Source organism: Euprymna scolopes, chromosome 7 (genome assembly GCF_053919585.1).
Source record: "Euprymna scolopes isolate OS-2025 chromosome 7, ASM5391958v1, whole genome shotgun sequence".
In the NCBI taxonomy this organism is placed as follows: Eukaryota; Metazoa; Mollusca; class Cephalopoda; order Sepiida; family Sepiolidae; genus Euprymna; species Euprymna scolopes.
The window spans coordinates 53539982-53555077 of NC_136488.1; positions in this window are offsets into that span (position 1 = coordinate 53539982).

The window sequence follows — 15096 nt, forward strand, 5'->3', positions numbered from 1 at the left end:
CATCCGCATTATTCACCTTATACTGCTCCATCCGACTACCATCTTTCTCTGTCTTTGGAAAATCACTTAATCAATAACGTTTATGAAAATGATGCAAACTAAAAAATACTTGTATTTTCTCTCAAACATGATAAAAATTCATATATTATACTTAACGCCATACATGACGTCACGTCTATGAGGTAATTTATTCCATCATTTATGACGTAATTGTATATTTATATTTCTACTCATATAAACACAATAATAGTGTAGTAAATAATGGGCAGTCAACGATTCCTCACCTATCAAACAATCGTGAGGTTGTTTGCACGGCAACCGAGAAGAATAACATGATTGACAGTCGGTTTGCCTCTAACTCCACATTGGAACCGGCACACCACACCCCCCACTGATTTTCCTTTGCGGACAGAAGCCACGCTAGATGATTCGAAAATTCACCCCTTCTCAGGTACATGGTATCATAAAAAACCTAGGTACCTCAAAATATGTGGACCCGATCTCATCCCGGCTGTTATATTAAAAAACTATCCACTGTAGTTGCTCCAGTTCTCTCGAAACTTTACAACAAATGCCTCAACGAATCTTGCTTTCCTGACTGCTGGCAAATAGCTTCTGTGGTACCAGTTTTCAGGAATTCTGGCGAAAGAACTGATACATTTAATGCTCGCCCCATTAGCCTTCTCCCGCTTTCCGCCAAAATATTTGAGTCTTAATTAATCAAGATCTACTCCATCACCTTACAGCTGCTAAACTCCTGACCGCCAATCAATATAGATATAGGCAAACCAGTTCCACAGCAGATATCCTAACTGTAATCTCTGAACGTATATACCGTTCACTGGACAAAACACCGGAAGGTAGAGCGGGATCCCTCAATATATCTAAGGCTGTTGACAGGGTATGGCATGATGGTCTTCTAAGGAAAATATGATCATATGGTATCACTGGATGAATACATTATGTAATTAATTTCTTCTTAAGTAAGAGAAAACATCCGGGTTGTCCTCGACGGCCGTACATCCAAACAATATGATATAAATGCGGGAGTACTTCAGGGGTCTAGCCTTGGACCTTTATTATTCTTGATATTCATAAATTACCTCCCTGATAAAATTGTCTCTGATATCGGTATATCTGCTGATGACACCAAACTCTATAGCAGGCACGAGTAAAACAAATGAACGCATATCTAAGGAAATTGCAGATACACAAGAGGATGACCTTCCATCTTTAGTGGAATGGAGACAAAAATAGAGAGTCACATTCAATGCTGCCAAGACTAAGCTTGTTTACTTCTATAATTACAATAAATCTTCTCTATCCCCAATAGCAATAGCCAAGAACACATTACCCGAAAGTCTTTCCTTAAAACTCATTGGCTTTACGTTTACAGCGAACATGAACTGGAATAGACACATTGAGAGCATTACCAAGGCTGCTGCGAAGAAGGTGGGCTCTCTCTACCGTGCTTGAAAACTACTTACGCTTGAAAGTATCCTGTACCTCTATAAGGCCACCGTTCGCCCATGTATGGAGTACTGTTGTCACATCTGGGCTGGCGTATCTGCTATTTGTCTCTCACTTATTGACAGGGTTCAAAATACAGTCGCCAACCTGAGAGGTCGTGAACTCTCATCTGGGCTTCAGCCTCTGTCCCTTCGACGAAATGATGCATCCCTCTGCCTGTTCTACAAGTACTTTAATGGTGAATGCTCTGACGAACTACAACACGTGTACCCCCGACAAACCCGACAAACAGCTAAATCCTATCCTCTCACAGTAGAGATCACTAGGTGTGAAAAAGCGAGGTTTAGAATTCGTGTCGTTAGTATTTAAGTTTAGTTTAGTTCTGTGAACAGCATAACAAAAAGGAGACCTATTTATTTCAATTGACATCTGATAGGGGTAGGACCATTATGATGAAAAGATCGGGGATTCGATGCATTAAAATTAACCAGACCTTTTCCTTTTTGAACACTGTGCTCAAAATTAGAAAACAGAGAGAATCAAAAAGATTTTGGTCGTTACTGGCTTTTGAAGTGTTGCCATAAACTGAGGTCGCCAACAGAAATGTTTACGAATTGCCTAAGAATGTAATTTGGGAAATCAATGATGAGGTCCAGGAAAAGAAATGAGCCCAGGATGGTAACACGTTGGATGCCAGCATTGATAGTGTGAGCTTCTGATTACTCATATCGAAAACTATACTTATTTTCAGCTAATTCGTAGCTGTCAATCTTGTGAAATAAACTTTTATGCCATACCCTGTCAAAAGCATTTCATATGTCAAGAATTATTGCTCGAGAAACGAAGCGTTCATTGAGAGATTTACAAATATTATGTGGTATTAGAGTTAGCACATCAGTTGTAGATCAAACAGAACGAAAACCATATTGCCAGTTACTGAGTAGACTATTTGCTGAAGTGGTTGATCAGTTAATTACGTATTATAGATTCCAGCAACTACATCGTGACACACAGAAGACTGATTGGTCTATACTGAGAAGCAGATAACCGATCCTCGGAATTTCTAACTACGGGGCAAAATGATGTATTTTTTCAGGATTTGATGGAGCATTTCCTCTTAAAGCAACGTTTACACAGCTCTGTAAATATGGGAGCTAGTACCGGTCGAAGCTTTTTAGAACTATAACTGAAATACCATTGAGTCTAGTTGTTTTACTAGAATCCATATTTTTTATAAGCTTGGGAACATCACGCACAGATATTTGTATGTCGCATTGCGTGTTTACATCTATAGGAGGAAATACAGAGGGTAAGTGACCCTGGTCTCAAAGTGTAGAATTTGCAACAAAGTTTTTGGTAAGGAGTTTTCTTATCAAATGCTGACGAGATTACCTCAGGTTCATTAAGATGGATAGGATAGAGGACCTGCGTCTGTTTAGGACTCAGTTTCTTATTCGCTAAAATTGGTAGGAACCAAGCCGCTACTTGGTTACTTTTAAATTGATGTACTGAGCATATACATCTCCATTTTTTATTACTGCTTTTCGCCGGTTTCTGACAGTCAAAAAGGCAGTTTTAGTTTCATAACACCTATTTTTATATAGTAATGGAAGCGAGTTGTGTGTGTAATGGTAGCAGTCCATTCTGGTGTGAACCAAAATTGGCTGTTAAGCATTTGCTAGAATTTGTTAGAGTATCATTGATTGAGATTGTCGGATTGACTTCCTCATCTTGGTCAGTCCGACAATCTCAATCAATGAAAACACCTCATCTCAAAAATACAGACAATTACTATTCTTAGAGTATATTAAGAGGTCTACATCGATAATTATTGCATGACTGAAGAAAATATATCAACATATATTCAGCAAATAAAAGATCAATTTTTACATGGTTTATACAGCATGTATTAAAACTAATTGAGAAAATTTACTCATATTTTATCGATGCAGTAAGATATTGTGATATATATGCAAATAGCAGATTCAATTTTTGCTACATGAAAATAAAAAAATTAAATTACAAAGAATATTTATTCCATTTTACAAATTTGTTTAGAAGGACGGATGAACAGAAAAGAAAATACATGCCTACTGTATTTTTGGAGTTAATTTACAATGATTAGTTTCTGAAGGATAGGTGAAATGAAAACACATGCAAACAATTTATCAATTTATTTACAATGCAGAAACACAGAAAAAATGAAGTTAGTATTGTGAAATATTTTTGCCAGAAATGCATGCAGAATTAGATGGAAAAAAATAGACATTATTAAATATTTATAAATAATACTGACATATCATGCGTATGTGCATTTCGAGACAAATAGAAAAGACGTATTTTGCAATATATATATATATATATATATATATATATATATATATATATATTACAGCGAAAATGTGTGCATGCATGTTCGCTTATTGTGTATGTCTAAGAAAGGCTTTCTTCCCAGAAGCGATCGGTCGACTCATTTCTTCTTTTTGTATCGTGCTTAAATGATAATATCTACGAGTTAACAACCGGGGTCGCCTTTCTATTTAATTTGCCTGACTTTCAAAAAATAAATATTCAAGATTTTTCGATCGCCGCATGTGCATTAAGCTTTTTCGTATATAAAAAGAAGCGAACAGGCGCGATAAATAAAACAGCTTCCCGCACTCAAAGTTGGCGTCATTGGGTCGTGAAAACGGACACCTGCCGTTAAACGTCGCACGTTTTTTTTTTCACACTTTATTATTTCCCAACTGCGCGTCAAGGCTTCGGTTTTTTAAAAACAAACAACCGGCCAAAGAGTGTTGTTGTCATTTAACCAAAAACACGCACACCTCCAAACACCCGGGCAACGCCGGGTCCCCCCCGCGAGTCTTGTATTATGTAAAAAAAGTGAAAAATATTTTAGAGTCTTTAAAAATGTACAAAAATGGATGTTAAAATTTCCTAAATATTTATTTTTAATTCTAAAAATAATACCGAACACTTTCATTCTTAGCTAATAATTTTTTATTAAACAATTTTAGTTGTGTTGTGTATTGCAATAAATTTTTTTTTCGAATTTGGATTATGTAGGTGCTAACTCTATGATATGTTAAGTTTTTTTCCGAGGATTTTAACAGCATTCTTTATTTTTATATCACTTATATATATATATATATATATATATATATATATATATATATATATATATATATATAATTTCAGTCGAATAGTATATATATATGCATATATATATTAGTCGAATATTTTTTTTATTTTAGTGGAATAGTCTTTTGACTATTTTTAGTGTCTAATTTTTCTCCCTGCATCGATCTTTCCCCAAGTTCTAATGACTCCGCTTTTTCATTAAAACTGTACTAAAAATATTTACCACTATAAACCTTTTTAGAATATATATATATGTGTATATATTAAAAAAACTTGTTATTGAAAATAATCATTACCTTTCACAAAAACATACGCATGTAAGGAAGGTATACAACATTTTAATTATTTGACAAGGAGTACAGATAAACAGGATAATCTTTATTCCTAGGAGTGTCGAAGAATACAATTCCTCTCATCAAAGCAAGTACTTTTACAAAATATACAATAATTTTGAAGGTTAATACTTTCGAGGAAACAAACCATATAAAATTTATCATATTTGCATCAAAAAAAGCCATTTACTAATTACAGAGATTTTATAGGGTTTCAATGAGATTAAAAAGGCAAGAAACGGGAAAAGTATATGATAAATATTCAGAGAGATAGAGGATAAAATCCAGAACAGAGAAAAATCCGAAATTGGTGTAATAAAAATCCATTGGTAATCCATAATAAAGCAAATATATAAATATAAATGTCCCGGTTAAAATGCAGCTTGTAAAAAAAAACTTTCATATCATGGATACGGCGATATTATTTTCTCATATGAAACATTATTTTTTAGAAAACGGATAAAAGAAAGGTAGGATGTGAAAATTGAAATTTTAGATAAGATTAGGAAACTGGGTAGCAATCAACGTCTTTCTACATTCTTTATGCACAAAATAAAAACAAAAACTGCCAACGCCATTCCATTTTAAGTACTTTTCAAAGAGTCATACTAAAAATACGCCCCCTAGCATGGAATGTTAGCACAAAGGGAAAAACAATCTCCATTCTAAACAATCGGGAATGACACTAGGAAATTTAGTGGAATTTCTCAAGAATTACACACATAAAGTTTGCCAACTAAATTTCCATCTTTACTTCAGTAAAATGAGAAGAGGACCTATTGCCATATTTTCCCCTAAAATTGTCAATTGAACTTATATTTAGTAGAATATTTAATATGATTAGCAGTAACTTTTCGAATGGAGAGTAGACAATACATTATGGATGCGATGTCACGCTTATAATTTGTCTCTCAGTCCTTGGTTAGAACGAATGATTTTTCTGACAAAGGGACAAGAAATAGCTGTGCACTGGGTCGGCAGTATTTTTCGTAAGCAGTCGATTGAGATGGACATTTTCTGTTCTATTTCTGTACTTGTAACCATGTCACTAATAATGGTGATGGACGTAAACATTTTTTTCTCGTCTGGCATTATCCGCCTGGGTAAAGGACCCGAACTTGGACAAATCGCTAAGGGGGCTCGTGCTATCAGCAGATGCATAGCACTCGTTCTGTTGTATTTCAATTTGGTGAATGGATTCTCGCCCATGTAGTAGCTTTTGGTCGGGCTTCTCGATGCCATATGTTGGTAATTGTTTCGGCTTTACCTTTTCATGGTCTACAAAAATAGTTCTTCCCTTCTTATTCGTCCTTACTTTCCCTCTCTGGCCTACTCTAACCAATTCTCTGGACACATTCCACAAATGCTAAAGCTTCATCATGAAAATTGTCCAGAAAAGAATACAGGACTAAGCCCAGAACTCCAACTTCGTACGTAAATCACCATTAACATGTCTCCTTCTCCTAGATTAGGGGGTCTACGTTCTAACCTTCCAGAGGTTGTAATTTAATTAAAGGAGACATAACCAGACCTATTTTTCCTAAGCAAACTGGACTTGGATCAACCGTTTTCTTTAGATGAGTTTGTAATTAAACGATATGTTAATTTAATATCCAAATCTGACCCCCAAGATTGACACGGAATGGAATATGTGCCTGCATTAGATATGGCTTCCCATGAGGTAAGAAAATATCCAGACTAACCCTAAATTGTTCTATATATGCTTACGGATCGCACTTGCTCATACCACTGCGTTTATATTCGCCCATCGCCCCCGACATTTGACTAACTATCGTTCAGAGTATATCTGAAAAAATGGACCACATCCTGTTTTCTCATACTTCAGCTTACATTCACGTGTATGGTGACTGCAATATTTGCAATGTGGAATGGTTAGTATGTCAGTCTACTAGACCTTTTTCTCACAATTTGCTCTGAGCTATTTTCATCTTTCGTTCTGTCCTAATTGAGATCTTCCGCCACGCGGTTGTCTCAATTAAGATAAAAACAAAATGTAATAAGTCCTCCGACATACCTTTCCATATTACAGTATACTGCTGAATGGAATAGCTTTCGTACATTTATAGCAAATCTACATCCCCATATCATGTTTAAAAAGAGTGTGCCATCCATAGTATCACCCATGACGGAATGGTTAATTGTATGTATAGACCGCTTCATACCCTCCAATAAATTCCAGCAAAAACATAACACCCAGTCGTGGTTCTCTCCAGAATGTGCTGCTGTCATTGCGCATAGAAATCACTATTTCCATTACTTCAAAGGTAATAGATGTACTGAGACTATATCCGCCTTAAGAAGTGCCAGCAATTACTGTAAAACGGTAATAAAGAAGGCGAGAGAGTTGTATGCTCAGTCCGCGGAGTCAAAAGTAGCTGAGTGTCGGCTTGGTTCCCACCAATCTTGGCAAATAACAAACAGGATCTTGAATAGAAATGCATGCTCTATCTCTGCGGTCTCTGCCAAAATATTCAGACAATTTTTTGTTCTAAATATTTGAAATTTTACATGAAGTGTATTCATACAAAGGGCAAGCTTTTAATTCGGTTTTGCCTGGAAATTTGGCTAGCAAGTTGTGAAAGTTCAAAGAGTTGAATTTTGCGGTATGTAGCAAACTATTCAACCAATTTTGTGTCTAAACATTTGAAATTTTACATAATAGGCATTCAGAAATGTAGTAAGCTTCTTAATCAGGTTTTGGGTGATACTTTGACAGTCAACTGGTCAAAGTTGAAAGAGTTAACCTTTAAAACTGTACCAAACTACTCCGCCAATTTTGTGCCTAAACACTTGAAATTTTAGGAGTAGGTTACCTGGATATGTGTCATTTTTTTAAATATATATATACAGGTTCACATAAAGTTATAAACAGTACCTAGCACCCCAGAAAAGCCGGGCGGACCTGCTAGTATAGCTATAAAAGTGAAATTGTCTGTCTGTGTGTGTATCTGTGTGTACATTTCCCTGCCAAACTATTCCGTCAATTTTCAGTCTACAGACTTGAGATTTGAATTAAGGGGTAATGAGATTTGGATCAAACTTCGTAATTTTATTTGAGTCCGAAACAATGAATGTTAATTGAGGGCAAAGTTAAAAAATGTTACACCTGCGGTCTCTACTTAATTACTCAGCCAAACTTTTGGCTAAACTTTTTAAATTTTACATGAAGTACAATCAGACATAGAGCAAGCATTTTAATTGGGATTTAGAAAAAAATCTCGCGGTCAAGCCGTAAAAACTTAAAATATTTGATATTTTTGGTCTCTAGCAAACTATTCAGCCAAATTGGACTCTAAATATTTGAAATTTTACATATAGAGTATTCGTACATGCAGCAAGCTTTTTAATCTGTTTCCGAGCGAGAATTTTGCTGCCAAAATGTCAAAGATTTTAGAGTTGAACTTGGCAGCCTCTACAAAACTTCTCGGCAATGTGTGGGCCCAAACACTTGAAATTTTAGATGTATCAAACTTTTTAATATATATATATATATATATATATATATATATATATATATATATATATATATATATACATAAAATTATAAACAGTACATGGGGCCCGCGCAAAGCCGGGCTTTACTGCTAGTAAGCATATATATATATATATATATATATATATATATATATATATATATATATATATATATATATATATATATATGCGTGTTTATCTGTGTGTATGTGTGTGTTGTAGTTGGCCACCTAGTGGTGCCCAGGCATAAAATACGCATTCAAATTTATGCAAATTTCCTATTTATTATTAACAGAAATACCATGTAACATTAAATTCATTGTAACATGAAATAAAACATAGGAAAGAAACTGACACATGTGCATGTGAGTATTTTATTTTTTTTCTAAACCGTCAAGTTTTGTAAATAAATATAAGAAAAAAGTATTCGAGCTGTGATCGAAAGCAAAACAGGAGAAGAAGGCTAACTCCATCATCAATCCTTGGTGCACAAGATGTGTCAAAAATACACAATATTTGAATGAACGCCGGCTTTTATGATACTGGTAGGCATTAGACGTATTCTAGCACAGTACTTTACTAGCATATTGCTTGCGGAAGTTTTCGAAGTATATTCATTTTTTGTTTTCCAACTCAGGTTACCTGTAAGATTTAGAACGAGAAGTTTTCGACTCTCAGTTAGTAAACTATGTTAATGGGTCGTTGACCAGTTATCTTTTAATTGTTAAAAAGAAAGTACCTTTGTCTTAATAGCATTAGGTTTTACTATGCACGCACGCCATCATTTTACTACAGATTGGAAGTAATTTTATATCCATTATTTTGTATATGAGGAAAGAGTGAAATGTTCTCAGCAATTAATCTGATCTCACACACAATTTTATCACATGTTGTATCTAAGAAAATCAGGAATAATAATAGTCCAATTATATAACTAGAGGACACTGACCTTCATCTTACGGTGTTTAAAGTACAGCCGCTGAATACAACGGCAAGCTTTTAGTTAAAAGTATGTGATTAGATTAAATATATGCCCACTAATAACATACTCATAAATACTAATCTAATGACCATATTAGACGTTAAATTATCACGCGGTATCTCTACAGCTTCCCATGGCTTGTCTAATGTATTGTATATGCGTACAGATATGGGAATTAATAAAAACGCATTTGCACATATTTGTTTAAATCCACATTTTAGTATTAACGAGTTGGATAGCATTTCAAGTAGTTTGTTGAGCGATCATTTTGTGAGGTATTTTGTTCACTAGTATTCCCAAACACCAGAATAATGAAGCAGAATTTCATGCAAACAGAGAACTTGCTGTACTTTAGAGAGGGAAAAAATTCGATAAACAGAGCCTTCCTTTGTACAATATTGGGGATAAAATCCGGCCTAAATTATTTTAAGGTCTTAAAATTTGTGTATTGATAATTTGGGCCTTCAGTGGGAAATGGGCGATGATCAGATCGTCAAGTATAGTTTTGTCCGCATAGAAACGTATCTAAGAAGTCAATGGACAAAAAAAAGGTTACGCATTTTTATATATTTTATATTGTAGGTTTAAAAAAAACATAAAATAAAGTTAACTTATATTAACTGGATATCTTATAGAGGGAGAGACAGAGAGTGAGAAAGAGAGAAAGTGAAAGACGTAAGGAATATATACAACGAGAGAATCCAGTAACTCAGATTGCCGAAACGTTTACTTTTAAATCGGCGACGATCGTAATCGATTGCACAGGTTTGAAACATGAGAGGGGGGGGTAACGAGCTAAAGTGAGAGAAAGGAAGATGGAGAGAGAGTTAGGAAGCTTTTTTGTACTGTTTATCATAAAAAAAGCTTTTTTTTTGTAATGTTTATCATTAAAATGTAAATTATGTAAATTACTTATTAATTATCTAAAACTAGCAGGATATGTAAACCGACGTTGCCCGGTGGAAGCATGCAGTCTCCTTATAAGAAAAATTAACTACAGTCGTTGTTTGTGATAGCCAATCCCCAACGTAATAATGTCAAGAACGGGTTTTAGAATTGACACCCCTAACTTCCTCATGTTCAAAAGTCGTATGGAATAGACCGGAACAACCTCCTCATGGAAAGAACTGTTTTCAGAATAAACACCTCATTTTATGAGGGGGGACTCTCCAACTACTAGCCCCAAGTTCAACCTTGATATTCGATAGTGTTGTCACCATACCCACCAGCAAATATATATGTTGTCAGCATACCCACCTGTAAAGAATACAGACAAAAAAATTGGATGTGGGTGGCAGTGTCGTGCAGAGAGAAGTACACTGTTTTATCGTGCATCTGTAGAACAGTGAATTATAGTGAATAATGCATGCCATTGTATCTCGAAAACTACTTGCCTCCACCAAAGTTATAATAGATCGTCTTATTCAGCATCGTTTAAAACCTATAGATGTTGTTAGTTTTAAGGAAATAGTGTAGTTGGTGGTAAGATAAAATATACCTAAAAAAAAATGGAACTAAAGTAAAAACAACTATAGTAGAAAAAAAGTCAGTATATAAAAAATTATTATATCCGTAGGCAATGTAATAAAGGGGAAATTTTTACTTTAGCTTCGGAAGGTATTTGACAAATAAATTAAAAACGAAAACTGACGTGAATGTAGGCAACTATAAACTGAATGAAAAGTAATGAAAATAATAACTTATCTGCGCGTAATTCAAGCTTATAGTGTGAAAATGTGTTTTCTATAAAAATAGATAGTCTTTAGTATTTCGAAAGCGAAAAATATTATTTTCCACCCAATTACTCAATCAAGGCTCAGTGCCATTTTGATGTAGGGGTTACTACAACTTTCTTTTATTATTATATTTTATTATGGGCGAACGTTTATGAACCCGGTTAATTATGCAATTTACACTTTTGTTTTCTGTTTTCACGATAATCTCATCCATAAAAAACTTACCTTTCAGATGTAAAAATAAAAGTATGATTGCATTGTCGGGGATCAGTTTTTAATTACAATTTCCTACTGAATTGAACACGTACTTTGTGACCATCACCGAAAAATATTGTCGCAATATTTTTCTCAATGGTTGTAACAGAGTACGTGTTTAATTTAGTAGAACGCTTACGTGTAAATAATATGAATCAAAATAATATGTAACTTTTTTAAAAATATAAAGATAATCTTTGTAAACATCAGTCTCTAAAATAAAGGACAAGCGACGATATTAAAGTATAAATGATTTAAAAATTGATCAGTTTATTTTAGAATCGGTCAATTTAGGACGCAAAAACTTGATATTATAAAAAGAAAGCTACGGCGTTTTTTTTTTTTTGTTTTTTAATGTAAAATACGCAAATGATATTAATCCAAAGAATGTGTAATTGCATGTATAAATTTGAAGTAATGTAAAAATCAGTCTGTAAAATAAAGGAAAAGAGACGATAGTAAGTATAAATGATTTAAAACAATGCATGGAAATTGATCAGCCATATTGATAAAGGACTGCGTTTTTTTGTATTTTGTATGTGTATGTATAATCCGGAATAATAGAATTCCATGGTCGCAGCCAATGAGAATAGAGGAGATGTTAGTAGGGAGAAAGCATTATTTTTGAATAGTGAAGTGCAATGGTAGCTGTACGTGTATGAGCGTTTAATCCAGTTAATAAGGGTGTCAGGCCAATATAGTTATAATGGTTATGTGTTTAACCGGTCCTTACTGGGGGAGTGGGGGGCTTTTCAACTATTCTGTCTATCGATTTGGGCATTCGTAATGATGTCGCTCGTAGGAAGTAAGATAGGATTTAAATATAACGAGTAAATGTGTATGTAACGGCGTTCCAAAGTGCATAAGATGGTGGGTAAAAGTTTAGAAAATAACTTTGTATGTTGCATCTGTTTTTGCAAATCTACTGAAATTTGGTCTAGAAGGAAATTTCTCAAATCAGATTATTATTTATAGGAGAACTTGCAATTCGTAATGTTTTTTTAATATTTAATAAATGTGTTTGCAAAGTATTTAAAAGCAAAAGTTGTTTTTCTTTAGTAACCTACGATGACGGGAGCATACGTACAAGGAAAACCTGTGCATGTAAACAAAGTAACGTGACACAAAAACAAAACAAAAATGGAAATATGTTGTAAGTTTACTGAATATCTCTAGATTGATACATTAAACGTTTTTTCTTTGTTGCAATATTATCACCGAGCCACATAATGTTTCCTAGTGGTGCCATATTCAAACAATTTAATTATAGGTCGTTTATATAGAGAAACATAGAATTTAATCAGATGTAAATAATTACAGATCAGGCAATGAGAATTTCTAACATTTTAGAAGAAAGAAATAATTATATTTAAAGCAGGAAATCGAAAAATAATGGCGTGTATATGAGTTTATGATTCAGTTACGAAATGTGCCATGAAAATATAGATAAATTGATTATATTACTTCCCGGTGATTACTGAGGGTAGTATGAAGACTTTAGATTTAGAGCGAAATATAGGAACTGCTTCATCTTCGATTGTTATAATGTTTCTCCTAGGATGAAATATAGGATTTATTATAACGAATAAATGCATATATAATGTCGTTTTAAAATTGCATAAGATGTAATATATTTGAATGTGGTATCTGTTGTTGCAGACCTGCGGTACTTTGATCAAGTAGGAAAATTTCTGCAATGATAACATTTTGAAGGAAATATGCTGTTTATAAAAAGTGCATACCGACAATAATAACTGTACACATCCAATTTATAATCTGGAAACCATTCAACTAATGCACTGATAAAGGTCAAGTTTGTGCAAATTATTATTTGATGAACAGTTGTATTCTTATATGCCAACACTGGAGGTGTAAATAATTATAAAAAACGTTGTTATCAATAAAAGAATAACTTTCTGTATTTATCCCCATAAATGCGGTATTTTTAAATAACCTATTTATAGTACAAACATTGCATTACTTAGCTATCATAATGGTATTTTATATTGTTTATTCCTATGTAATTACTGCCTCGCGTAGTTAAATGACGCATAAACATATTAGATGTTATATATATATATATATATATATATATATATATATATATGCATATGTATATATATGCGTGTGTGTATGTCTGCTTATCTAAAAGAAATTGAAGAGAAATTGATAGATACATATTTTACGGAAAACTCTTTTTATTTAAAACTACTTTTATATTCACATATGTTTTCAATAAATCGGTCCATAAATAATTTTCTTAAACAATTACGAGTGATTTCTTTTAACGTTATTATATTTAAATAAAAGATTCAAATCATTCTTTAATAATTATGTTATCCTTATAGCCGTTGCATTAGAACTTAAACGAAATGATTGTAATGCTCAATTTGTGTGCGTAATATTATTTTCATTTTTTTCAGATTTATTAAATAATTATTGCTTTGAAATCGTTCAGATTTTGCATTAAGGTGCTCAACGAGTCTAATCCTGTTAATTCTTTGTGGGTCTTTTGCAACTGCATCTCTATTCCTCAAACCTAAACGAACTAATTTCTGTGAAAGCCGTATTTCATGGTAAAGCTACTTTGCAAGGACTTCTCACCCGCGGAGCACATTAGCGTAGAAATAATTCCATCTAATTACAGCATACTTTTCTCCAAAACCAATGTTAAAAAATTCCGGTCAAAGCCAAACTTATAATTATCATCAATTGATACCATTGATCTCTGTTAGTGCTCCCATGGTTTTCCGCCTCACTCAACTGATAATCACTTCAATTTAATGTCGCTTTATCCTCGAATCTCTATTAATCAGTGGTTATTCAAAACAAATAAAAATGAAGGTTTGCTAAGAATATCAACACTACATAGAAATCAATTTCAATTTCAGCGTTGGAATATCTTTTTTTTTTTAATTTCGTAATCAAACAAAGCATGATACTACTTCGAGATAAGGGTGTACTATTTAGGACCATGTCCACAGGAGCACTTCGTCCGAAGGTGTGCGGCGAGATGCCCGTTCATACTGCAGTAAAATGTTTGCCTGTTTGCAGAATGAGGAAGGCAGAAAACAGAAAGCGAATTACAAAGTCTAGCAGTTCCACTGAGAAAAGTATTAGCATAGAAGTTTTTCCGACATCTAGGGATGCTTGCATTGAAGAATTGAGATGTCCTTCTTATCGATTATGTCGGCCTTATTTATGTCGAAGCGAAACGATTGCTGCTAAGGTTTCAAAACAAATCCCATTATATTTATTGTAAAAAACATAGTGCTACGATGTTGCAAGAACACTACACATATTGGCAGATGATTGATAGTGCTTCTACATCCCAGTCACTTTTGCAAAAACACAAAAGAAATAAATATTGCATCTAATCTTGATAATAATCTAAAGTAGCTATTTTTCTATAAAGAAAACGAAATGCATTGTAACAGAATTTAAAATCGTATTATATTGTTCATAAATATTTTCATATGTTCTTTCTAGTGTTCTATATTACTGATATTTATATTAAATACTACAAAGTAATGATATTAAAAACATATAAAGTCAGGAAATCCACACACATGCACCATGAAAAGTTATGACATTCTATTTTATATATATATATATATATATATATATATATATATATATATATATATATATATATACATATATATATGAACTAATAATTTTA